This window comes from Tiliqua scincoides, chromosome 3 (assembly GCF_035046505.1).
Source record: "Tiliqua scincoides isolate rTilSci1 chromosome 3, rTilSci1.hap2, whole genome shotgun sequence".
Lineage (NCBI taxonomy): Eukaryota > Metazoa > Chordata > Lepidosauria > Squamata > Scincidae > Tiliqua > Tiliqua scincoides.
The window spans coordinates 82,595,714-82,620,594 of NC_089823.1; the positions used below are offsets into that span (position 1 = coordinate 82,595,714).

Genomic DNA, 24,881 nt, shown 5'->3' on the forward strand with positions numbered 1-24,881 from the left:
ATATCTTGAAAATATCAAGATTTGTATATTTGCTCTTCTGTCATTTGCAACTGAGTTTCTAACTGAGAAAAGATGTTTTTTTCTGGTCATCACCTACTTAATGACATCACTTCCTACTTAATGACATCACTCCCATCCCTCAGCAGGTGCCATGAATGCAGTTCAGCTTGCTGTATGAAATCATGCCATGTCATGCTAACAGGGTGCATGCTGCAGCCTATGGTAGCTGGGCAGCCTTGGAGACCTCCTCAAGGTAATGAAACATTGGCACTGAAAAGTTGGATAGGATTGGGCTGTCAGTCTATTTCCTGTACCTTCAAGCATTTTGTTTCCTGTTGCAGTGGTGGACTTCATTATTTATTTTAGTCTTAAAATAATGCACAACTTCAGCTGTTCACCCATATCTACTCCATTATAGTTGATGCAGTTTGCTGAGGGAAAAAGTTGAGTAGCAATTGTGAGGTTGCCAGAGTGTGAGATTAGAAAATAAAAATACTTCAATAATGAATGAGGAAGCTCTGGAACAATGGAAGAAAGACGGCATGGACAGATATGAGACTTTGGACCACATCAATCAGAAAAAGCTTTTCATATTGGTGTGAAACATATATACATTCATAATAATGTCATGTCCTCCACCCCTGAGCACACTGGCAATCCTGCTCCCTGTGCTCCCAGGGCCAGTTACTCAGGGTTCTGCCCCTGCCAAGTGCCATCCACACCCTGTTTGGGGGCCTTTGGAGAGCGGGGAAGGCTGTACGCTTTTAGAAGTCTCAGTTACTCCTGGTTTTTGACTGAAAACCAGAAGTAGTGATTTTCAGTCTTCCAGAGGCTTCAGAAAGCCTTTGGAGGATCAGGGGTGGTGGTATGTGGCCTCTTGGCTCTCCTAAGTTCTCCTGATGGGGGAGGGGGCAGAAGGGTGCAAGGAAGGTGGCACCGCCCCCTGAGGCATGGTGCTCTGGGACATTTGCCCCACTTCCCCCCTAGGAGTGCCACTGCCAGAGCACAAGCTCCTGGACAGAGATGGTGCTGATTTTTGCTCCAGGGCTAATCCAGTCTGAAATTCCAAAGGCAGTTGCAGCTGAGCGATCTCCAGGCTTAGGTCCATCTGGCAGAAACATCTGGAAAGTTCTAGATATGGTCTGGAAAGAAAATTGAAGACAAAGCCTAGTGAATTGGAAGTTCAGTCTAAAAGTTATTCCTAGACTATGCTAGAACTTGCCTAGAAAGAATAGAAGCCTTCCATGTTAATGATGTCAACAGAGTCAATGCCCATTGTTTCAGTGGTGCTGTTGATCGCATTGAAGGCCTCCTCGTATAGCATGAGGACAACCATAGTAGGCTGCCCTAGATTGCATTGTGCATGTCCAGAGGCTCTTCAGGGACTTTTGGAACCCAAACTGGATGGCAGGATCCTGAATGACTATTGTAACCCTCCATGGAGGTTTGCTGACTCCTAATGAGTTTATTCCAGGATCTACCAAGACTTTTTCACATGGAACCCAGCAGTTCTACTTACGCCTATTGCTGAATGAATATGAGTATTAAACTATGTGACTAACTGCCAAATTGGATGTACCCTTCAGCACTGAGGCTTTGAGTAACAAAATCCAATGGATTTTAGTTTCGAAATCACAAGAGCCAAGTTGTTCAGGAAATAAAACAGGTGTCCAATCCCTGATCTGCTTTAGAGCTCTGCAAAGAATGTGTCTGTAGAAATGAGATTATTTCTTACCACTATCCCACCAGCTAGCCAGCACAGTAAGCAACATTATTTGTACATGGCTGCAAAATGAGAATCCTGGAGCAGCTTTGTTGCTACATTTAGTTTTGCTGACTTGCTGTTAATCAGTTCCAAATCCATAAATATGACCCAAGTACAGAGAAGTCAGTTCCTTCAGGATGTATTTCAAGGACCAAAGCAGCACAGGGACTCTTTTTTTAGGTCAAAGAAAAGCACCTATTCAAAGCACAATTAACAACATGCTATTCTTATGCACAAAATGAAACCATACACCTTTTCAATTCCAGCAGTCAATATCCGGATCTTAACTGATACATTAGGAATTGGACCTAATTCTCAAAAATAACCCCCTATTGTCTGTTCTAAAATTAGGGTTATTGCCACAGAAATATGAATACATCAGGGTGTGAATTTTGATCATCATTCTGATTAATACTGCATTCAGTTCACATCCCTTTCATGCATGTCTAAGCTCTTCTGAACCCATATTTGATCTTTTTTTTACTTATTTGAAGTCAACAAAAGAGGTTTCTACACCCAGTTATTGTGAGCCAATTCGTAGCTCTAATATTACCTGAATTCCTGCTGAATTCAGTGCATGTTAAAGCTAGTCACATGGTTATTTCATAGCCTGGTGGTCATAGGAAAAAGTTTGCCCGTGCTGGTGTCCGTTCAGCCCAGCTTCAACTTTCAGCATGCCGCTGTCAACCCATATTTGAATTAATTGTGACAGCACGTTGAAAGTCAGGTCTAGTCTGTGCCAGCACATCACATAACTAGCATGGACCAATGTACAGTGGGCCTTCCTTATTCGCTGTTCAGCACTTGCAAATTCACGCAGTGTGGATCCCAAGCCCATGCTGAATGGCCTCAGGAGACCTTCCAAACGTGACAAGAAATGCCTTCCATTTGCATCCAGGAAGTCTTCTGAGGAGCAGGGAGGTTGCTTCAGGACCCCCACCCCACACCTCAGAAGACCTCCTGAAGGCTTCTGAAAGGCACTGCCAGTATCTACAGGAAGTTGCTCCCCTCCCCCCCAGCAGTTTAATTATCCAGATTTTGGTATCCATGATAACATAAATTTGCTATGTTTTCAGACTCTTTAAGATTGAAATTATTGTTAAGTAGTCCTTGCAAAGAGTTTGTTGTGGATGTAGCCAAATTCTGCTTCTATGTGGTTTTAAACTCTAGTTTTAAGATTTTAGATAAATAGGTGTTTGGCTTATGTGCTGATCAACCTAATAAACTTGAATCTAAGACTGGTATCCATGAGGGGTTCCTGAAACGGATTCCTGCAGACACCAAGGGCCCACTGTTGATACCAACATTGGTTATGATGTGTTGAGCGTGAAATGGACATATCAAGTTTGTTTATTTATAACTTTTTTATCCCACCTTTCCCCCACTGGCATGAATGCTCATGGGAGCTAATATAAAATGTACATAATAGAACAATAAAATTACCCATAAAACAACCAATCAAGGAGCAGTAGGCAATATTAAAACAATATATAAATATTAAAAAAAAGAGCAGGGTATCAATAATATGGTGCAACAAAAGCTGCAATAAGAAGAATCAAATACAAAGGACCTTAAAACAATACAAAGCACTAACAGCAGCGAAAGTGTAAAAAATATTAACAAGGATCACAGGGCCCAATCCTATCATGGGCCAGTGCTGGTGCACCCTCCATGTAGGGACTGTTGATGCTAGGCCCAGTTCCAGACAGACACCACCCAGAGCATGGTAAGAGCTCCAGGTGGCAGTGAAGGTCTTGGGTGGAGAAAAGTGTTACAGGATGGGGGAAGAGTGGGGGAGGAACCAGGGCAGGAGGGGGTGGGACCGACAGATCCTTGCTCTGCCGGATCCAATCCTCTGTGTTGGGCCATAATGCCAAACATGGAGGTTCTCAAGTCTGTGCCAGCAAAATAGCTGGTGCAGACTTGAGAAGCCCCATTGCACGGCTTGGGGCTTTCCCCAGATGGAGATGGGGATGAAAGTCCACTTCCCTCAAGGAGACCGCCGGTGTTGTTGGATGCAGCGGTAGCCATTTTGGCACCATTGCCGGGGCACTGATGAGGATAGGATTGGGTTTCCTGACAAGAATAATGGGGGGGGGGGGAGAGATAAAGGAAATGAACATGCACAGCAGATATCATCTTGCCAAAGCAAAGCACTTTCCAATCTGATGGTTTTCTGTGGGTGATTTATTCCTTAAAATCCATGGAGTTTGACAGTGCATGATAAGATTGTGCCCACAGTGAACTCATAGCCTTCACTTTTGTGCTTCCAGAGAAAAGAGAGCAAAGGAAAATGACAGGACCGAAAGCATACCGTTTGTTGTTGAGGGGAAAAAGAGAAAAGACATGTGTGACTCATATTCTCAATGGCGTCAACCATCTTTTCATACACATTGAGAGACACATTAGCACTGACTCAAAGCAGTTGTCATCTTTAAACCCTCATCCTGCTCTTTGAATGCACAGCAGTGGCATGCCTTTTGCAACGCCGGACTGGGACTTATGGTAGCAGATCTCAAGAACCGCCACTCTCAGCCCCAGATTGGATTGGGCTGCTCAAGATTTGTTGTTGCATACTTTGTGTGTGAACTGATATTAATATACATAAATTATAGGTAGTTGTGTAGATCCATTAGGAAAATAATTGCAGTGCCAAGATCTGTTCATGCGTATATTAAGACCAACCAAAATGTCTCAAAAGAATGAGCACTACTGCCTGGTAGCTTAAATGGTCCTAATAAAGATATTTCTCTGCTTTGATATTAATATAGTTATTGATGTAGCACAATAGATATTACTGGATTTTAAATTTTCATAAATCACTCTGAGTACATTTTTAGGAAAGCAGTATAGTAAGCTATGAATGAAAAGTATTGTTCTGATCTAAATCCCGATGTCGTGTATGTGGTCTATTCCCAAGCCTTATAAAATGAAATCTTACTCATCTTGCACTGATCAGCAAATAACAAATCGTTAGCTCAAGAAAGGAAAAGCAAAAGCCTGCTTGTGGAAAACATTTTCATAGTACTATTATGTTTATCTGTATGTGTTCAACACTGGTCAATTCATTACACAGAGCTGCACATACTATATTTCCATAACTGTCACCTCCAAGCTCCTCTTAAATTTCATCCAGCTGTTAGCAATATTCCTTGTTTCCTCCAGAAAACAATGACTGTTCTATAGTACATCTGTATAATGGATAAATGGTGGGAAGGAATCAAACCTTCATCTCGCAAATTATGCCCAGATTGGGCAAATTGTGTGTTGGTGAAGGCAAGGTGCGCCAATCCTATTGAAATTCTCCCATTGATGCAGTAGGGCCAGCACAACTTGTGCTGTATCCTGTGGGGGAATTTTGCAATCTGGAGGTCTCCCCAAAGTAAGGGAATATTTGTCTCTATGCCCCGGGAAAACCCCAGCTGCGGCAATGGGTCTTCCCAGACCTGTGCCCGCTAAATTGCCAGCGCAAGTCTGAGTGGATCTGGTCTGGGAAGGGGGATAAGATAGGCATGTTCCGCTGCCACTGATCCCATACCCTCCTGGGTCCAATTTATCTACCCTTGTACCGTGTCCCCTCATTTGTGGAGGATCTTTTCTCATTCTCCTCTTGGCTCACAGAATAGAAGAGGAAGATGATAGCAGCAGTGATTACAAAGATAGTGGTAGTGGTGAGAGTAGCCCTTTTCCTGATTTGCTGCCGCATTGCTGCCCCTTTCCTTCCCTGATATGGCACTTCCCTGATACAGCAGTTTCCTCCTCTTGACTCTGCTATGCTGTTCTGAAATAGCACAGTGGACCAGGATGCAACAAGGAAGCCGGGAGAGGTGGAAGTGGGACAATGTTTCTCCTGACTTTGTGGTTCCATCCCACTCTGCTGCTGTTTTTCAAACCATAAAGCAGCTGGCCAGAGGGTACAGACAAGGGTTCCAATCAGGTCGGTAATTTTCTATGGAGGTAGGTGGTGTTTGTAAGTTTCAATGTAAGTAAGTGTAAAGTCATGCACATTGGGGCAAAAAATCAAAACTTTACATATAGGCTGATGGGTTCTGAGCTGTCTGTGACAGATCAGGAGAGAGATCTTGGGGTGGTGGTGGACAGGTCGATGAAAGTGTCGACCCAATGTGCGGCGGCAGTGAAGAAGGCCAATTCTATGCTTGGGATCATTAGAAAAGATACTGAGAACAAAACAGCTAATATTATAATGCCGTTGTACAAATCGATGGTAAGGCCTCACCTGGAGTATTGCATCTAGTTCTGGTAGCCACACCTCAAAAAGGATATAGTGGAAATGGAAAAGGTGCAAAAGAGGGCAACTAAGATGATTGCTGGGCTAGGGCACCTTCCTTATGAGGAAAGGCTCATTTCTCATTTCCTCATTTCCTCATTTCAGATTTCCTCATTTCCTCGTTTGGGCCTCTTCAACCTAGAATAGAGATGCCTGAGGGGGGACATGATTGAGACATACAAAATTATGCATGGGAAGGATAAAGTGGATAGAGAGATGCTCTTTACACTCTCACATAACACCAGAACCAGGTGACATCCACTAAAATTGAGTGTTAGGAGAGTTAGGGCAGATAAAAGAAAATATTTCTTTACTCAGCGTGTGGTTGGTCTGTGGAACTCCTTGCCACAGGATGTGGTGACGGCATCTGGCCTGGATGCCTTTAAAAGGGGATTGGACAAGTTTCTGGAGGGAAAATCCATTACGGGGTACAAGCCATGATGTGTATGTGCAACTTCCTGATTTTAGAAATGGGCTATGTCAGAATGCCAGATGCAAGGGAGGGCACCAGGAGGAGGTCTCTTTTTATCTGGTGTGCTCCCTGGGGCATTTGGTGGGCTGCTGTGAGATACAGGAAGCTGGACTAGATGGGCCTATGGCCTGATCCAGTGGGGCTGTTCTTATGTTCTTATGTTGTAGGATACCACCTGAGCCTGTCTGCTGCTTGAGGCAGTCTTCCTCACCACTAGCTGGGCCCAGCCTGCCCCTTCCTGCCCCTTCCTCTACCATCATGTGGAGACCAGCATGTATTATTCCAGCCATAGGCAAAGCCATTACATGGGGGCTCTTTCAACATCAGGGCTGTTTCAAATAGCTTCTACATGATAAATATAAAATGTAGATGGACCTAAATTTGCTGACTGGAAACGAACCATCCCATATCTCTTTGAGACACAATTAAAACAGGAACATTTGCAAAGATGGCTTTTTGTGTGCTCCTGTCATACAAATTCTCTACAGATTAGGGATTTTCATTTTGTCTAGTAGTTGCCTTGCTCACCCCCCTTGATATCTAATACAGTGCATTACAGTGCCATCTAGTGCAAGAAGAGGCACTATTAAATAAAGGAGAAATGGAGACTGTAGAAACTATTTGATATTGAAGTATACAATATGATGCAATATCATCTCTTGGCTAAAGGAGCCTACCTTTAACTGACAGCTATTATCATTCACTTCTGCGACTCATCTTTGTACAACTCATTGCTGAGAAGATGCAAATACTGTATTGTATTCTGCTTTTGAAGGGAGAAGCATTTGGCAGTAGCATTTATGTAATCTTCATTGAAAACTGTCCAAGAGATACAACATTATTTATACTGCTACAGCTATGATCTTGTCAATTATCATCCAGAGTGCAAAATATGCTTGCTTGCTGACGTGATCTACAGGAGTGAAACACATTGTGAAGTTGAGTTTTAAAAAAAGAGGTTGAGAAAGGGTTTAATTGATGCAAACTTTTCTCATTCTTCAAAACCATTTCTGGTAGTTCTCATCTTAGCATCTTAAAAACACAGCACAGGAAGTATGTATCAAGAAGGACATCCCAATTTTGTTTAAAAGCATATGAGATCTGGCTATTGTAAGGCAAGATGGGTATAGAGCCTAGACGTTGGCGGCTAGCACAGGCCTTCCTGTTATCTGCTTCAGTTTTTCAACTGGTTAAATTAGGAATGAACTGGGACAAGATAGTTTGCTGCCCCCTCTCAAAGGGATTCAAGCAGATGGCTACCTTGAGAAGGGATGGATAAAGCTTGCCACTTATATTTTAACTTCCTTGCCAAAGTAAACAAAATCTGACATGATTTCTCTATAAAACTTTCTCTGTCCTATTTACTTGAGGTGTTCCATGTTCTTGGTATTCTCTTTAGAATGATGGCAGGTGAGCCTCTGTGAAATATCAGATATTCCTGACACTGGGTCTGTGTAACTATGAAAAGGGGGCAGGGTGCTTGACCCTGTTTTTTATAATCTGTGAGTGTTAACCAGGCTTTACGAGTGATGTTAGATACTTGGGGTCACCTGAGCTGCTTGAATTTCCTACTCCTGGGCATCGGGTGTACTTTATGGTTCAATGAACAACCTCAAAGGCAGGATGTTTTTGCTACTGGTCAGTTGAGGAAGAAGATGATCATCAACAAAGGAACAATGGCTATGACATCTGCATGACTCAGCAGCCCCCTCAATGCTGAATCATTGCAAAAACTTGGGGGCATTAGGAAGGTTCAAAATAAGTGAAAAATAAGCAAAATATAGGGGAATTATGTGAATTTTCACTGCAGATATTGTATACATCTAACATTCAGATATCCATATTGTGAAGAATTCAGTTGCTGCCAACTGACTGTTACATTGCATCTTTGGTTTTATTAGACAATGATTCCTAAAGGTTAGACTGCTATTTATAGGGCTTTTTGTACCAGCAGGAGACCCTATTCACATATTAAAACTGTCCCTGGGTACATCTGTGTACCTGGGTACAATCATTGTTGGTCAGTGCCACATACAGTTATATGGATTGTTGATATATATTAGACTAAACCAGGTACAGTCATTTACATGGAAACATGTAGCCAGGCACACTGTTTTTTAACAGGTACACTATACCTGGGTACACATATTCTGGCCCTCGGTAGAGCATAGCCCTCTGTTTTGGGCTTAATGTGTTAAATATATATTTTACACAGTATCAGATAGGTCAAATAAAAGCCCTAAAAATTACAACATCAGTTTCTATATGGTTTTAGTATCATATCATTCAGCACCAGATGGCGCTATTATGTCAAGCCAGTTCCTAAATTGTTTCTGGATTGTCAATGAATTCTTTCCTGGGTTCCTCTTGTGGTGTTTTTAGATACAGCAGTGCCTATAAACAGAGTTGCCTGACACATGAATGTGAAAAAATGGCTGTTCTCACATGAACACCACAGTAAGTTAGCACCTGCTTTGTAAACGACTGGTCACCTGTGATCTACACTGTTATTTCAATTCAACTTCTTTTATACGGCAGAGTTGTGCTAAGTCAAATGTAAAACGAGACCCTGACATCATGTCAGCTTGTGTTCCAGCCAGTGGCGCTAACCACAGGCTGGGAGTTCTTTTTTGGATTCAGAGGAAGAAATATACTCAGTCCAGCATCAGGATGCAAAAAGAAACTTTATTTCTTCTAAGACAAAAGCATACAGAACAAGTAAAATTTACAGTGTTTCAGGTGGGCTTGCAGAGCAACGCAGTGGCATGCTGGTGTTTAAAGCCAAATCTGGGGAGCGAGCTAAATTAATTGCTAGATTATATAAGGGTTATATAAGTATACTGAAGTATATAAGTATGAAGTAGTTACTGAAGTAACTGTTTACTCTAGCTGATTTATTGGGAAATTGGTTTCAATTTAGCAAGAAATAGAATAACTAACAGCTATGGGTGGATCCAAGGTGGGGCCATGTGTGTGTGGTCCCCCAAACTGTCGTAGCAGTGAGAAAGGGCACCCTCTGAAATGGGGAGTGAAGTTGGGCGCCAGGGGAACAGCCAAGAGAAGTCAGTGGTGAGATTGTGCCCAGCTGACGCACTGGCTAGCTTGAGGTCTAGTGACCTTATCACTCCCCAGTATGGGTAGGCCCAGGCCCCAGAGCCCTATGTGTGCGTAGTCCAGGCACGGCCAGGAGCCCAGGTCTTACCTGCCTGGAAGAGGTGGCTCCAGAAGACAGTCGAAATGGGAGCCCAGGTCTACTCAGCAGATAGATTTAGGCTCCAGAGTCCTGGCCCTGTGAAGTACAACTTCCATTTGGAGCCCAGGCTGACCATGCAGGAAGATCTAGGCCTGGCATTTCAGGTGGGAGCCCATGTCTACCTAGATTGTAGGTCTCGGTTCCAGAGTGCTGGCTCTGCAAAGCACTACTTCCACCTGGAGCCCAGGTCTACCAGCCTGGTTGAGCTGGGCTCTGGAGACTTTCTGGGCCCATGCAGTCCAAGTCATGCAGCTGGAAGGGGCAGGGCTCATAAAGATTATATTAATTGTTAAATATTATTATTGTTTGGGATTTTATTTATTTATTTATTTAATATACATTTCAATTCCAAATTTAGTTTAACTCATTATTATTTTTTCTTGTTGTAGTTAAAAGTCATTTCAGTTAAGGTAGTGCTCATGCCCCTCCCCCCAAACACAAATACTGAATCCGCCCCTGTTGACAGGAAAGTGATATATGTATGACTATTACCCAAGTTCTCATCATTAAAAGACATTTCATCAAACAGGTGCAGCAGATAATTGGCTGAGGTGGTACAGCAAGACATGATTCCATCATAATGGGAGAAGGGTTATCAATCTGGTGCAGCTATGTTAATACACATGAAGAGTAAACAAAGCCCAGAGCTTTGGAGTAGACATGCATCTTAACGCTCCATTCTCACAACACTGGGCAGGTGCAGCTGCTGAGGTCCTTGATTTGAGTTCAGCTTCTCATGCTTCTCAAGGGAACAGCTTAGTAGGAAAATAGATAGTTCCCAGGGGCTGGAAGACACACAGGAGATGGCTGACAGGCAGGGAAGTTGATTGCTGGGCCTTACAATGGGCTGTTACACCTTGTTATACTATGAAGAGATAAACTACTAGAAAATGTAGAACATTCAGGAAGACGAGATACATTCACCGAAGAAGCTCACTGGTTGACCTTGGGCCAATCACTACTTCTTAGCCTAACATACCTCACAGGGTCTTCATGAGGCTAAAACAAGATCAGGTGAACCATGTCTGTTGCCCTTATCTCCTAGGAAGGGCAGGATATTGTCTTTAAAAAATAAGGTGCATTTATTTATACAATATAGTTACTAGTGATTGCAAATGCCCTTCAGCTCAGTTCAGAATGGTTCGGTATTTATTATAAGCTTTCTCACCAAGGCTTCAGAAAAAATGCCAAGCTAGGTTAATGAGTATCGATGTGTAAATTAGACCACTAAAGGTGTTTCTCGGAATTAAAGTCAAGTCTTTGTATGAAACAGAAGTATTCTGATAGCTTTCAAGATGGTGACAGACTTTTTTCCACTGGTCTTCCCCCCCCCCCCACTAATGCTGCTTTGCAAAGATAATTGAGGGAAATGTGCTTGATTGTCATCAACAAGCAATAAAATGTGATAAATATGTTATACGGAATTGCAAATGTTAGAATTAATAAGCTGAAATGTTGATGAATAACTGTTTGCATACTTGACATATAATAATTGCTTCATTTGTCATGGCAATCTGGAAAACTGAAGTAGTGAGCACTTAGAATGAATTTTCCTATCTCTATAAATTGTAATTCATTCCACATCCAGAAAATTAAGGATGGATTTCTATTCAATCAACCACAGGCCATAACGTATAGCACCAGCCCCACTCCTACTCTGGAATGTTCAGAATAAGAGCCTAATCCAATTATTTCTGCTATTAGAACTGGAAAATGGCATGCAGATATTCACAAGATAATCAGTCACCATGATAACTACAGTTCTACTCTCTTCACCAGTCTGTACCTTCTCGTTTGGCAGTCTCATGCCCTTATCCTATCTCCCACCAACCTACATGATCCAGTGGCCCCAAAAGAGCAAGCACTACATTTGACATAAGTAAAAATATTAACTTTTTACATTTACTTTCTATAAGCTGCCTGGCCACCAATGGGTCTCCATAAACACTCTGTTTAGCTGGCATCTAAGGACCTCAGGGGCATGTCGGGCTGAGAAAAGTGGGTAGTATCCAAGTGTGCATGAGTGCCACTGAGATCCACCCCAAACTGTCTTCATCCCCTTCCTACCCTGCTCCCTGAGCCGATCCTCCCTTGCAGGGCCTAGGAGAGGGGTAAAGGGGGTAATTTGAACCCAGGCCCAGGGTCAAAAAGGGGGCCCAGGAGCCAAAGGAGGGGCCCAGAAATTTCCTGCGATCTTACATTTTCCTATCTACTCAGACTTGTTGCCCGCATGGGATGCTGGGGACACTACCAAGAGCATGCAGCTGCAGTTATGGCAAGCCATATATGATGGGCAGAGGAATACATACATGACACTCCTTAACACAGTGTCAGATCTGGTAGTAAACTGACCTGCTACAGTAGCTCTTTGGCTTGTGGATCTGCTTACCGTGGAGGAGTCTATAGGAGCTCAGGGACACAGCTGTGGGGCTACAGCTGCTGCAGAAGTATGTTTTGGTGCAATCAGGACACTTTCCATTTTAGGGTGAGCCTGAATATGATGATGCTCATTTTCTGCATGATTTTCTATATTTAAAAGATTTTAGACAGATTTACGAGTGTGTTTGCTTTTCTGTATTACTGTATCTCACTGCTGATGCCACAAGGGTGGGTAGACCTGGGCCCCAAAGACTTTTCCAGCTGTCTCAACCCTCCCCCACCCTGTTTTAACCCTCTCTGCCCCCATTCTGTCGCCTGTCACCACCCTCTCCCATTCTGTTTCATCCCTCCCCCTCTGCAAAGGGGCCCCAAAGAAACTTTGTACCCCCTGATAAAATTCCTCTCAGAGGCCCTGCTCCCTTGACCTTCCCATCACCGGCTCAGTCCAGTTCCCCAGGGCGGCTACATTCTGTATCAACAGTTCGCAGAAAATCTGCAAACTAATGAAGTGTGACTCAGCATGTTTACCAAAAATTAACTCAATAATGGAGGAACATACTATGTAGTGCAGGGGTGCTCAAACTTTCAACTTTAGGGATGCTGGACCTTTAGCAAGTGTATAGAAGCGAGAATTGCAGCAGGTGCAACTTGTCATCCGACAAGCTGCACCTGCTGAAATTCTCTGTTCTATACACTTGTTAAAGGTCCAGTATCCCTAAAGTTGAAAGTTTGAGCACCCCTGATGTAGTGGGTGTTTGGAGGAGAGAGGTGCCAGATTTTCTATTAGATAACTCAGTTTCTGGGCTTTGCATTGCTCTTTGGCCCTCCCTTTATGGGTCATGTGGTGTAAGAAGAAGAAATTATTTTCAACATTTACAGGTTTCTCTTTTATTGTGTCTCTCTCGTTCATTCCAGGTTAATTAACTTGTCCTTTTGCTGATTATATTATATAAAAGTTTTAAAAATATATTACTCTAATTTGTTATACTATCAACTCTGATGAGATGATAATCAGTTTCTTTTAACGATTCTGTCCCCATCCAGTCTTTCACATACTTTCCACTCACTGATATTAAGCTACAATTATCTCTATTCTGATCTGATTATGGCTTCTTGACATCTACAATATTATTGCTGTGTTATTTTGTGCTTTCAAGACTATGTTTTACTACATATAATAAAACCACCAGCAGCATAATGCCATATGGCTGCACCTGCACTACTGTGTATGGTTCTGGTTGTCCCATTTCAAACAGAGTATCATAGAGCTGGATGAGATGCAGAAAACCGAATGTCTTTCTTTTTTTATATCATATTAGAAGTCTGGGCCACCCAGTGAAATTCATGTATGATAGGTCGAAAGAACATTCTTTTATCATACACCTAGAGCCAAAACCTATGTGTGACTACTCAGAAGTAGGCCCGATTATAGTAAATGGAGCTTATTCCCAGGTAAGTGTGGCTAGGATTGCAGCCTTAAATATGGAAATAGTTGCCACAGAATGTGATGCCGACTGGCTTAGATGCTGCTAAATTTAACCTACTGGCTTAGATTTAACGGCATCTAAGCCAGCAGGCATCACTATATTTTCTTGTTCTTTTAACAATAGAGGGTAGCCCTATTAATTAGATTGAATTCTGTGTTCAGAAACTGTGCCTCTGAATGTCAGTTCCTGCAGGGTGTTACAGCACAAGAGGGCCATTACTTTCATGCCTTGCTGATGGACTTTCCAGAAGCATCTGGCTGTCGCAGTTGCTGGATGCTGACCCAGATGGGCTTTTGATTTCTTGTGTTCTTAACATTTATTTGTAGGCCAAGAGTTCTTAAACTTTGTTATGGAAAGGCCCTCTGCTCCACAAGAAAGAAACAAATGATAATTATAAATTAACAGCTCAGTCCTATCCGGGATCAGGGTGTTGTGCACAGCCATTTATGACAGTAGAACAGAGTTCTGCTGTTGTAAAACGGCTGCTGACAGAGCTGCTGCACTCCACTGGTGGCCATTTTGAGAGAGGTGCTGCAAGAGGAGGCAGTGCTACCCATCCATTGGTGGACCTCCCTGGATCCATCAGGGCAGGGATGACAGCAGAAAGGTTGGGGAAGGATTTCAAGGAATGGGGAAGGGAAGCTGCAGGAAGAGGGTAGATCCAGCTACAGTTAGATCACTAATTGCAATCTGATCACTAATCTCATCAATAACTGTTTTCCAACTCTAAAATTGCTGATTTAATTTTGGAAACATTCAGGTAAAATGTACCCCATGCTCCTGCCAGTATGCTACACAATCCGTTTCAAACCACCAATATTCACTATTTTTATTCTAGTCCAGCTGAAATGTCTGCGTGATTTCCTCTTTGCCGACGATGCAGCTGTCACTACCCACTCTGCCAAAGATCTCCAGCAGCTCATGGATCGTTTTAGCAAGGCCTGCCAAGATTTTGGACTGACAATCAGCCTGAAGAAAACACAGGTCATGGTTCAGGATGTGGACTCACCTCCCTGCATTACAATCTCTGAGCATGAACTGGAGGTTGTCCATGACTTTGTGTACCTTGGCTCAACGATCTCCGACACTCATTCTCTCGATACCGAGCTAAACAAGCGCATCGGTAAAGCAGCTACCATGTTTTCCAGACTCACAAAGAGAGTTTGGTCCAACAAGAAGCTGACGGAACATACCAAGATCCAGGTCTACAGAGCTTGCGTCCTGAGTACACTTCTGTACTGCAGCGAGTCATGGACTCTTCGCTCACAACAGGAGAGGAAACTGAGCGCTTTCCACATGCGCTGCCTCCGACGCATCCTCGGTATCACCTGCAGGACAAAGTTCCAAACAACACAGTCCTGGAACGTGCTGGAATCCCTAGCATGTATTCACTGCTGAAACAGAGACGCCTGCGTTGGCTTGGTCATGTCGTGAGAATGGATGATGGCCGGATCCCAAAGGATCTCCTCTATGGAGAACTCGTGCAAGGAAAGCGCCCTACAGGTAGACCACAGCTGCGATACAAGGACATCTGCAAGAGGGATCTGAAGGCCTTAGGGATGGACCTCAACAAGTGGGAAACCCTGGCCTCTGAGCGGCCCGCTTGGAGGCAGGCTGTGCAGCATGGCCTTTCCCAGTTTGAAGAGACACTTTGCCAACAGTCTGAGGCTAAGAGGCAAAGAAGGAAGGCCCATAGCCAGGGAGACAGACCAGGGACAGACTGCACTTGCTCCCGGTGTGGAAGGGATTGTCACTCCCGGATTGGCCTTTTCAGCCACACTAGACGCTGTGCCAGAACCACCTTTCAGAGCGCGATACCATAGTCTTTCGAGACTGAAGGTTGCCAATACAATATTCTAGTTGCAATATTTATCCAACAATATGACAGGAGTTATTTAGAGTAACACAAAACAAAACAGGTGGCTTTGAGATGGGATAAAGAATATGGAAAGACTGTTTGAAAAATAGTATTTCACGCATTCATGGACAAAGGTTCTAAATAAGAAGTGGGGGATTTGAACTCGATAGAGAAAACATGATCCAGCTGATTGATGTGGGCTGCTATTGCTAATTATAAAAGACTTGTTTTTGGATGAATTATGAAGCAAGCTGGAAGAGAAAGATAGCCACTGCAAGATGCCCTTGTCATATACTCGGGCTTTTACAAGCTCGGAACTCTTTGGCAATCTACTGGCAAAACTGGATATGGCACCAGGTGATGGATATGCCACCTGGCAAGGCAGTGATTTGATTTCCTTGGATTCCCTCTTGGACTTTCAGGACATTAAAAGGCAGTCTACATTCATAATTCCCATCCTGATTTTGTCACTCTTTTCCAATTTTGTTGCTCTTTTCCTATCATTTCTTAAACTGATTACTTTCACTCTTTCTTTTAAGTGGTTTTCTTGTTTTTCTTCCTATCATCCACATATCAGGTGGCAGGTGAGGAAGAACTGCCCCGTCATTGTCTGTGGAAAAGCACTGTAGCTGCCCCACCTGCTTACACCTGAGGAGGATCTCATAAGAACATAAGAAGAGCCCTGCTGGTTCAGGCCCAGGGCCCATCTAGTCCAGCTTCCTGTATCTCACAGTGGCCCACCAGATGCCTCAGGGAGCACACACAAGACAAGATACTTGCATCTTGCTGCCATCTCCCTTCATCTAGCATTCTATTTACACTCATACCCCCCAGCAAAGACACCAGAGGTGTAAGGAGAGTCTCCTCAGGTGTTAGCGGGCAGGGCAACTGCAGAGCTTTTCCATGGAATACAATGGGGTGGTTCTGCCTCACCTGCCACACCCACACCACACGTCCCTGTCACATATATCCAGTCATATCTGCCAAATTCTTCTTCTGTAAATTATTTGCTAATCTTCCCATTTGTACTTTAATCAAATAAACTGTCAGAACCACTGCCTCAGAAGACAATCTCACCAGAATGTTGTCATCTTTGACATCCAAGAACATATGCTTTTAAGCTACATGAGAAGTGAATACACTGTTTAATAGGACACTAACAGCATAGTTCTAAGCATCTCTACTCTGAAGTAAGTCCCATTCTGTTCAATGGGGTTTACTCCCACGGAAGTGTTGATAAGATTGCCGTCTCAAAAGGACAATTTTTTTTTGCAGTTCCTCTGGTGAAATGATATTCAGCAGTAAAGCATTCCAATTTTCATATCTCAGTACTAGAAATATAGAAGATAACAATTATGGAAGAATTCAGCAAGGAGCAATAAAGTTAATGAGATGCCCACTGACTTAAAAAGCAAAGATAAGCAGCTGTTAATTTAGAGTATTTGGTGAAGCAAAAAAAGCAAGGTTAAAATGTTTTCCTACAATTATTTCAGAAGAACAAATGGAACAGATGTAATTACATCTCATTTACTTGTAAATTAAGGTGATCTTGCACATGAAGATTATATAGATATATAGATTTATGGTGGTGCGTGGGTGAAGGGAAAGACAAAAGGCAAGAACAGTATTTTGGCATTTCAAAGCTTCTTACATTTACATACTTCAATTTTAAAAAGAATTGTCCAAAAGAATTCAAACTTGATGAGTACCTTGGCAGAATTGTTGTCAGTGGAATGTGCTTGATGTCAAAGAACAAAGTCATACAGAGCTATACAGAGCTAATCACCGAGGTATACAACTAGTGTTTACTGGAAGCCCTGGGAAGCTTGGGCCAAACCAACAGTGAGCATGTCAAAGCTGTGAGGATTCCCAGTGCTGGATTCCTGAGTTTAGTTGCTGATGACTCTGGGATGCTTTAGCCGGGAGCTGGCTTTTGGATTCAGCACCTGAAACTAGAGCTTGAACTACAGCAGGCAGAAAGTAGTACTATGGCCAGAAAGCCAGGTTCTTAGTGCACAGTACTAGTGAAATGGTTCTGAGTTGAAACCACTGGTGGAGGTTGTGGGTAAACTGTGGGGGAGAATTTCTGTCTCTTCTAGAAATGGAGATGGTGGTAGAAGTAGGGAATGTTTCATTCAGCATCAAGCAAGCCGCACCACTGGCTGCCCTCACTAATATTAATAGCTTGAGCCTGCACCAGGGGCAATGAACCAATCAGCAATTTTACACTTGTATAAAACTGACCAAGACCCAAACAACATTAAGAGCACAATCCTGAGTGCTCCCTGGACTGGTGCAAATCCTTTGCACCGCCCCCCCCAGTACTATCGCAAATGTGCCTTAAGCATGTCTACATGCGACTTGTGAGTCAGCTGGGCCAGCTCAAGGACCCATGCTGGCCGACAGACGCCAGATTCAACCTCCATGCCCATAGGAAGAGGTGGGTTTGTGATCTCCCTATGCCGTCACAGAGTTTGGGAAGGATGGGGGGGGGCCGAACGGGGACATCCCAGGGCAGAGAGAGGTTGGGTGGTCCAGTGAGTGAACTAGCCCAGGAGGTGGAGCAATACCAGGACCCTGTCACTTAGGCCAGGTTCTAACCCCCCTCCCAGCAAGCCCAGCCTTACAACAGGCTTACACCGATTTTGGTGGCACAGATCCAAGTAGTCCCATTGGGGCAGCTGCCGCATGATACAGAGTAAGGGGAATTAAGTCCCCTTACTCCCAGTTGCATGGCAGCCAGCCCCAGCTCTGCACTGGATATGGGTCAGGCCAGCTGGCCTGCCTGTTCCTGCATGGGTTAGGATCGGGCTGCCAATGTTAACCATAGGTTGGTGTCATTAAGGAGAGTCTTTGAGTGAAATAGATTGGTCACAACCACTTCAGCTTTGTGTAATTATTAATTTGTGTGGTTTAATTTCATCTATTGTTGTGTTTGGTTTTGGCTTCACTGTGTGTGTCTGGTTTGGTCCATAGTCTTGGTTCCTGAATAATTTAATATTATATTATTATTGAGCAACAATGTACTTGCTATGTGAGGCTTCTGGGTCTAGGTAAGAGGAGGGGCTCCTCTCTTTTCGCACACAGAACTTTGCTGGTCTCAGAGTTGTCCTCCTCCATTGACCTGGGAAGGATCCTGTAGACCTCATTGGCAGATTTTTTCTGTGGTCCCAGCACTCGTGTGGGGGAGGGTTAGACAGCATCTGTTTCCTTCTCCTCTCCACAGGACAGCCTCCTTGGGTTACTGTCCATCCCAGTGGCTATAGCGACAGAGGCCTTAGCTTTGCATCCTGTCACTACACCCTAATCACTGTCACTATCTGAAGCTTGTATACCACTGGCATATCAAGGTGGGTCAAGGGGAACAAGTGCCCCCAAGCAGCATACCTACGGTGGCTGGGTTGCCATCCATGGCCCTGTCACCCTTCCCCTCCCTTTTAAGCAACAGATGCCAGTGGCGCTTCTTTTTTTAAAGGGGTATTCAGAGTGACCATCTGCCTCTCAAATTGGCTGCCCTTTCAGGGCCCAATCCTATCCAATTTTCCAATGCTGGTGCAGTTGTGCCTGTAGGGTGTGAGCTGCATCCTGTGGTGGAAGGGCAGTCACTGAGGCCTCCTTAAGGTATGGGAACATGTGCTTCCTTACCAAGGAGCTGCATTGTGGCTACACTGGAGCTATAAAGTTGGATAGGATTGGGCCCTTATTTTGTTGTGTTTTTTTTAAGTGACAGAAGTTCCGTTTGCCATGGGCTCTGCAAATCTGCATCAGAACACCTCTGCTCTCAGACAGATTTTTGATTATGGCATGTTGTTTATTTTATTTTCTGTCTCGGTTTGATGTTTTAATGACATTTTTACTAAGTTGTCTTTAATGCCTTTGGGAGAAGGCAGCATTCACATATTTAAAGGAAAAGGCCTAATGGAGTAGAACCAGACTTTAATGTACTTCAGGTCTTCCTGCATTTATCTGAAGTTATTTTGGAAAGACATTTCAAAAAGTTATCCCCAAGTAAGAATATGCTTAACTGCTATAGTGAACAGTGAGATAAATCCAGACAATACTTTTGCCACTTACAAACCTAATCCTTCAAAGCAAGGGAGCAAAATTTGTTGGTTGCTTAATATGAGTTGAAAGAGAAAGGTTTGATCTGTCCTGTTCCAGTTCTAATCTGTAGAGACTTGTATCTAAGTCCTGAGATTTGGCGCAGAGTGAATGAGTTTCTGCTTGTGAAAAGTAAAAGTGGATTTTATTGAGTGGAAGAAAAGTTCTATAATGGAGAAATCTCTCTAGATGTGGAGGCAATCTTGGTTGCCAAAGATTGGATGTCATGTCATTCCCAAAAGCTTTTCTAGCATATCAGTTAATAGCTGTTAACTTTTCACTTCTAATGTCAACTGAATAGAATTAGGAATGCATTTTAGCTAGTAAAGATTACACTGCATGTCAAATCTAGTTCCAATCACTGTACCCTTTAATCTGCATAGCCATATGGCACCACAGTTCAAAGTCCACCAAAGCTGAGCTTCCACTTGGCATTCCCAGAAGTCCAGTGATCAAGTGTGACATCATCACCATGCATCTAGAAATGCCAAGGAGTTGCTGCGCAGCAAGCAAAGGTGTCCTCGCAGTGCATAGGCATACACACCCTTAGGGGAATATTGGTTCCAATTGCCCCTTCCGTTGGATTAAGTGCCACTGATAAGTTGTTAACCAGCTCAACTAATTGTTGTGTATTGATTCAGTCTTGTATTGAATGCTTTCGTCCCATAAAGGTTGTTCATATTGACCTCAGGTTTCACTGCCATTAGTTAAGCTTGGACCAGTTTTAGAGGCAGGGCCAGGCCAATTCTCCCAGTGGTGGAGGTAGCACTTCAAATGTCACCCCCTTTCCTAGTGGTACACAAGCTGACAACCCATGACTCCTGCTCCTGCTCTCTGGATTCCGAAAGAAGGGAGCACCTGGAGGCCTATATACTCCTATAGCAGCCATTTGAAGGTAGTCAGCAGTAGCCACAGTGGTGTTAGTGGAAGATACTGTATGGGGTTGATGCTCCACAATGTTATCTACCTTCATGTATGCATTGTACAGAAATGGTCAAACATGCAGAGAGAATATTTGGACAAATGTCTTTCCCGTGCCATTAAGGAAACACAACTGAATGCTAGGTTCAGGGCCAGGTATGCATGTGCTGTGAGCACACACAATCTTCATCACATGGGGTGGTTCAGAACTGAAGTATTATTTTTCCCTGCAACTGTTTCCCTGCACATGCCCAATCTCGTCTGATCTTGGAAGCTAAGCAGGGTGAGGCCTGTTTAGTACTTGGATGGGAGACCGCCTGGGAATACTGGGTGCTGTAGGCTTATACCATAGTCTTTCGAGACTGAAGGTTGCCAACCACCAAAATATTATTCTGACTGGCACTGAATGGAGCTTTCTAGCAAATGGAAAGATCAGAAAACTGCCCAGGTCAGTGGAACATCAAAAGGTAATATCTGAACAATTTGTCTTCAAAATGTACCCGAAAGAAATCCTCTTTTGAATAGCTGTAGACCTAGCACTGGGCAAATGGGGCAGATGCAATCAGAAGTAGTACTTCCAGTTTTCCAGAAGTACTGTTTAAGACAGCGGGCAAGCCTCAGAAAGCTTCCCCAGTTGGTGCCGGAGTCTTGTGAGGCTTCATTTTATTGGTAGCATGGGAGGGCAGTGTGGTGCGAGGGGGGTGGCCTTTCGGACCTTTGCCCAGGGGTGCCTTGAGGGCAAGTCTGTTACTGCCTTTGAAATCACATAAAGAAAGCATTCCTGGTTTTGGCAAACAATTAGGACATAGAACTTCCATGAGCAAGCACAGTGTCAGGACTTTCTGTTGTAGTTTTGCTGGTGCTTCTTGTAAGCATTCTGATGTCCCTCACCTCGTTACTTATCAAAGAGAGATCATTGCAGCATGTGTTATTGCAAGTGCCTTCCTTTCTGTGTGTCTCTTGCTATTTGCTATTAGAAGAATGGAAACACTGCCACCTGGTGTCTGTGCTGACATTGCACAATAGAGTCCAGTTTTTTGTGAAGTGCTATACATCATCATCATCATCCTTTATGTGGGCAGCAATGGAACTTTGCGTAAGGTGCTTGAATGTGTTTATATTATTCATTACAATAATGTCTTATGATTATCATACCATTACTGTATACATTACTTTATGGAATAGCTTAAACAAAAGCACTGGTCTCTTCTCTTCTTCCTGAGCTTATAATGTAAATTAAAAATCAGCGTAAGGAAAGGCAAGCAAAGTAAGCCTCACATAATCCCCTGTTTTTGAAAAAGTATGTGCACTTACAATAATTGTCCTTTACAATGAACATAAGAACATAAGAACAGCCCCACTGGATCAGGCCATAGGCCCATCTAGTCCAGCTTCCTGTTATCTCACAGCGGCCCACCAAATGCCCCAGGAAGCACACCAGATAACAAGAGACCTCATCCTGGTGCCCTCCCTTGCATCTGGCATTCTGACATAACCCATTTCATGCCTTCACTTTGCAGAAGTGCTAATGGCCATGTATGCATTTAGCATAATAACTATGTATAGAATAATTTCCGTGGCAAGTGTATCAAAATGTAATATTTATAAGACAGAAGCACTGAAACCACTTTCCCCCCTTTCTTTCATATTGCTACTAGAATTTTGGTAACAATTTGATGCCTCTTAATAGCATTCCTTTAGTTTATTTTCAGTTTAAATTCCTTTTATGTGTCTCATCCAGTAAACTGGCCTATTGGTTTTAATGGGGTTAAGCGTGCATAATTCTATACTGCAAAACTTTTAGGACTTCTCTTGGCACTATAAAATGCTGCCTGGTTTGGATTATGTAAGTTCACATTTCTGCACCAGTTATAAATATTTATAGAAGGCAAGCTATGCTTGACATTTTGCCATGACCATAACCATTAATATGTCCCTTTCTCATGGAAAAATAGATTACCTCAATCCAAAAATGATTTGTCGAATCTTAAACCTTGGATATGCCGTCTGCTCTCTGAATGATTTTCTGGTTGGAAACAGCTTCCACTTCTTGCCAGTTTGGCCTGCATTAGGAGCAACAGTCAGGAATTAGTTTTGTATGCAAATCAACCGGGAAGATCTGATAGCCAACAGCCAGAAATTCCATGGAGTGTTCTGGCTCTTGAAGGTGTCAGCTTCAGTTCAGAGAAAATTTTGCACACTTCAGAATATAAATGTTTTCCATCCCCAATCAACTTATTTCTGTCATGAGCTGTGCAAAGGGTGAGGCTCTGATTGATGTGGTCAAGCCATAGCATGGGTAGGAAGCTCTCTGACACTCCTGCATAAAAACAGGGTAAGTCTGTGAGCCTGACTATGATTCTGTATATTGGAACTATACAAGGAAGTGCATGCGTGAATAAGCATACACCTCACACACAATAGTTTGGCCTAGAGATTCACTAAATAAGAGATGACTATTGCATTTGTCAAACCTCAGCAAAAGTCAGGCTCCAGGGAATGGGATTCTAAGGCATGAAATTGCTGCCTATCACTTCAGTGGGAAATTAGTAGATGTTACATCAAAGCTAGTCATGGGTTGACTTTCACATAAGCAAGAAGGAATCATAGAAACCAGAGACAGATATGTAGACAATAATAGACATGGGTGAAGATCCAGTGTGAAGATATACAATCAAGATGACCAGAAGCAGGTACACATTCAACTCCAGACAGCAAACATGGGTCAGAGGGGGTCTGAGATAGGTATGTGGTTAAATCCAGTCAGGGTTCAAGATTCTGGGCAGTAATCCAGGGAAGGAAGCAGGAGTTTAGGCAGTGTCCTTACCCCAGTTGCTCAGAATGAGGAGCGAGCTCTGTGGCTGGAATTTCCTACTTCCTGATGGACCGGAATTAGCTTTTAGAGTCAGCCAGTGTTTCAACTTAGATAGCATCCTCAAAGTTCACTACTTAATCTAAATCTGCAGTGGAAGCAGAACACGAGCAGAGTGCAGGAGTTGGTGCCAGAACCTGGTTGACCTCACCTGGGCTCCTTATGGCACTTGATCTATGGCACACTTACCAAAACTTTGAACTGCTCTAATTTGTGGACAACTTAGGGCCCAATCCTATCCAATTTTCCAGTGCCAGTGTAGCCATGCCAATGGGGCATGCACTTTATCCTGTGGTGGATGGGGAGTCACTGGGGCCTTCTCAAGGTTTGGGAACATTTTTTCCCTTACTAAGGGACTGCCTTGTGGTTTCACCAGAGCTGGAAAGTTGGATAGGATTGGGCCCTTAATAAAGCTGGACATGGCAAGAGGCTCTGGGACAAACAAGAGCCTGATTATAAACATCATACAATCAAAAATAAGAACCACATCAAGTTACAGATAGCTGTACAGCTTAGATAATGCCATGATCACTTGTCCTAGGTCTGAACTTATTCTGATTTTGTTTTATTTAACAGTCTTAAAATAGAAAATTGTAAAGAATGACTGAGCTGGGCCACCATGGAAAATGGGAAAGAACCTGAATCGACTGACTGATGTGTGTGATGTGATGTGAGAAGTTTGTGAAGCAACATCATTTTAATGATCAAGCTCTCATGTGTGGTTATTTTGCTTATATTGTAGAAGTGCTTCAAAATGGCTTGCAATTGGGATAAAAGTGGTGTCATTATGCAAAATGTAGCAAAGTGAATTGCATTTCTTGACAGCATGGTGGTAGATAAGAAGCGCTCTTGAAGATAAAATGCACACATCAGGTGTTTGTTGTAGCATTCTTGATAAGTGAAGTTTCCTCTTGGGCTATAAATAAAGCACTCGAGAAGCTAGATATGTTACACGCATGACTATCAACTAAAGAGAGCATTTTTCGTTTATTAATAATTGTTCAACCAATTAAAATATTTGTTCATTAAATTTAGATTTGCATATGGCCAAAACCTTGACAGAGGTTGCTTTTTGTAAACAGGGACCCAACCCTAACATGTGGAACTAGCATTCCGGCAGTGGGATGCACTTTCCACCATTGTGCACAGTGATCTAGAAGTGCATGTAACCACCAGAGGTGACATAGAGGCCCCGCACATAGTGGCAAGGCACAGAAAGCCCACCAACAGAGGTGAGCTGGCATGGTGGGTGGAATGGGGGGAGGGTATAAAGGGGTTTAACAGGGCATAATGACAAACTCCATCTCTCTCCTTAGACTTGCGCCCATTAAAGAGCTGGAGCAGGTTCGAGGATACCCATTGGAGATTAGGAGGCTTACAGGGAGCTAAGGGAAAATATTTTCCTTTGCCTCTTCCAAGTCTTCCGATCTGCTCTCCCCCCCATAGCAAGCAGCGCAACTTCTTTTGATTCTACTGCTTACTATG

The 24,881-nt window shown here is 43.3% G+C and overlaps 1 long non-coding RNA gene and 1 pseudogene across 1 annotated transcript; one reads left to right on the forward strand and one right to left on the reverse strand.

The window, feature by feature from the left end:
* Positions 1 to 570: 570 nt before the first annotated feature.
* Positions 571 to 22,579, reverse strand: LOC136645999 (uncharacterized). The gene is made up of 2 exons (XR_010794187.1): positions 22,485 to 22,579; positions 571 to 1,142 (listed from the first exon to the last, which is right to left on the reverse strand). It is a non-coding gene; the product is annotated as an uncharacterized lncRNA (long non-coding RNA).
* Positions 20,750 to 20,866, forward strand: LOC136647192 (5S ribosomal RNA; annotated as a pseudogene).
* Positions 22,580 to 24,881: the final 2,302 nt, after the last annotated feature.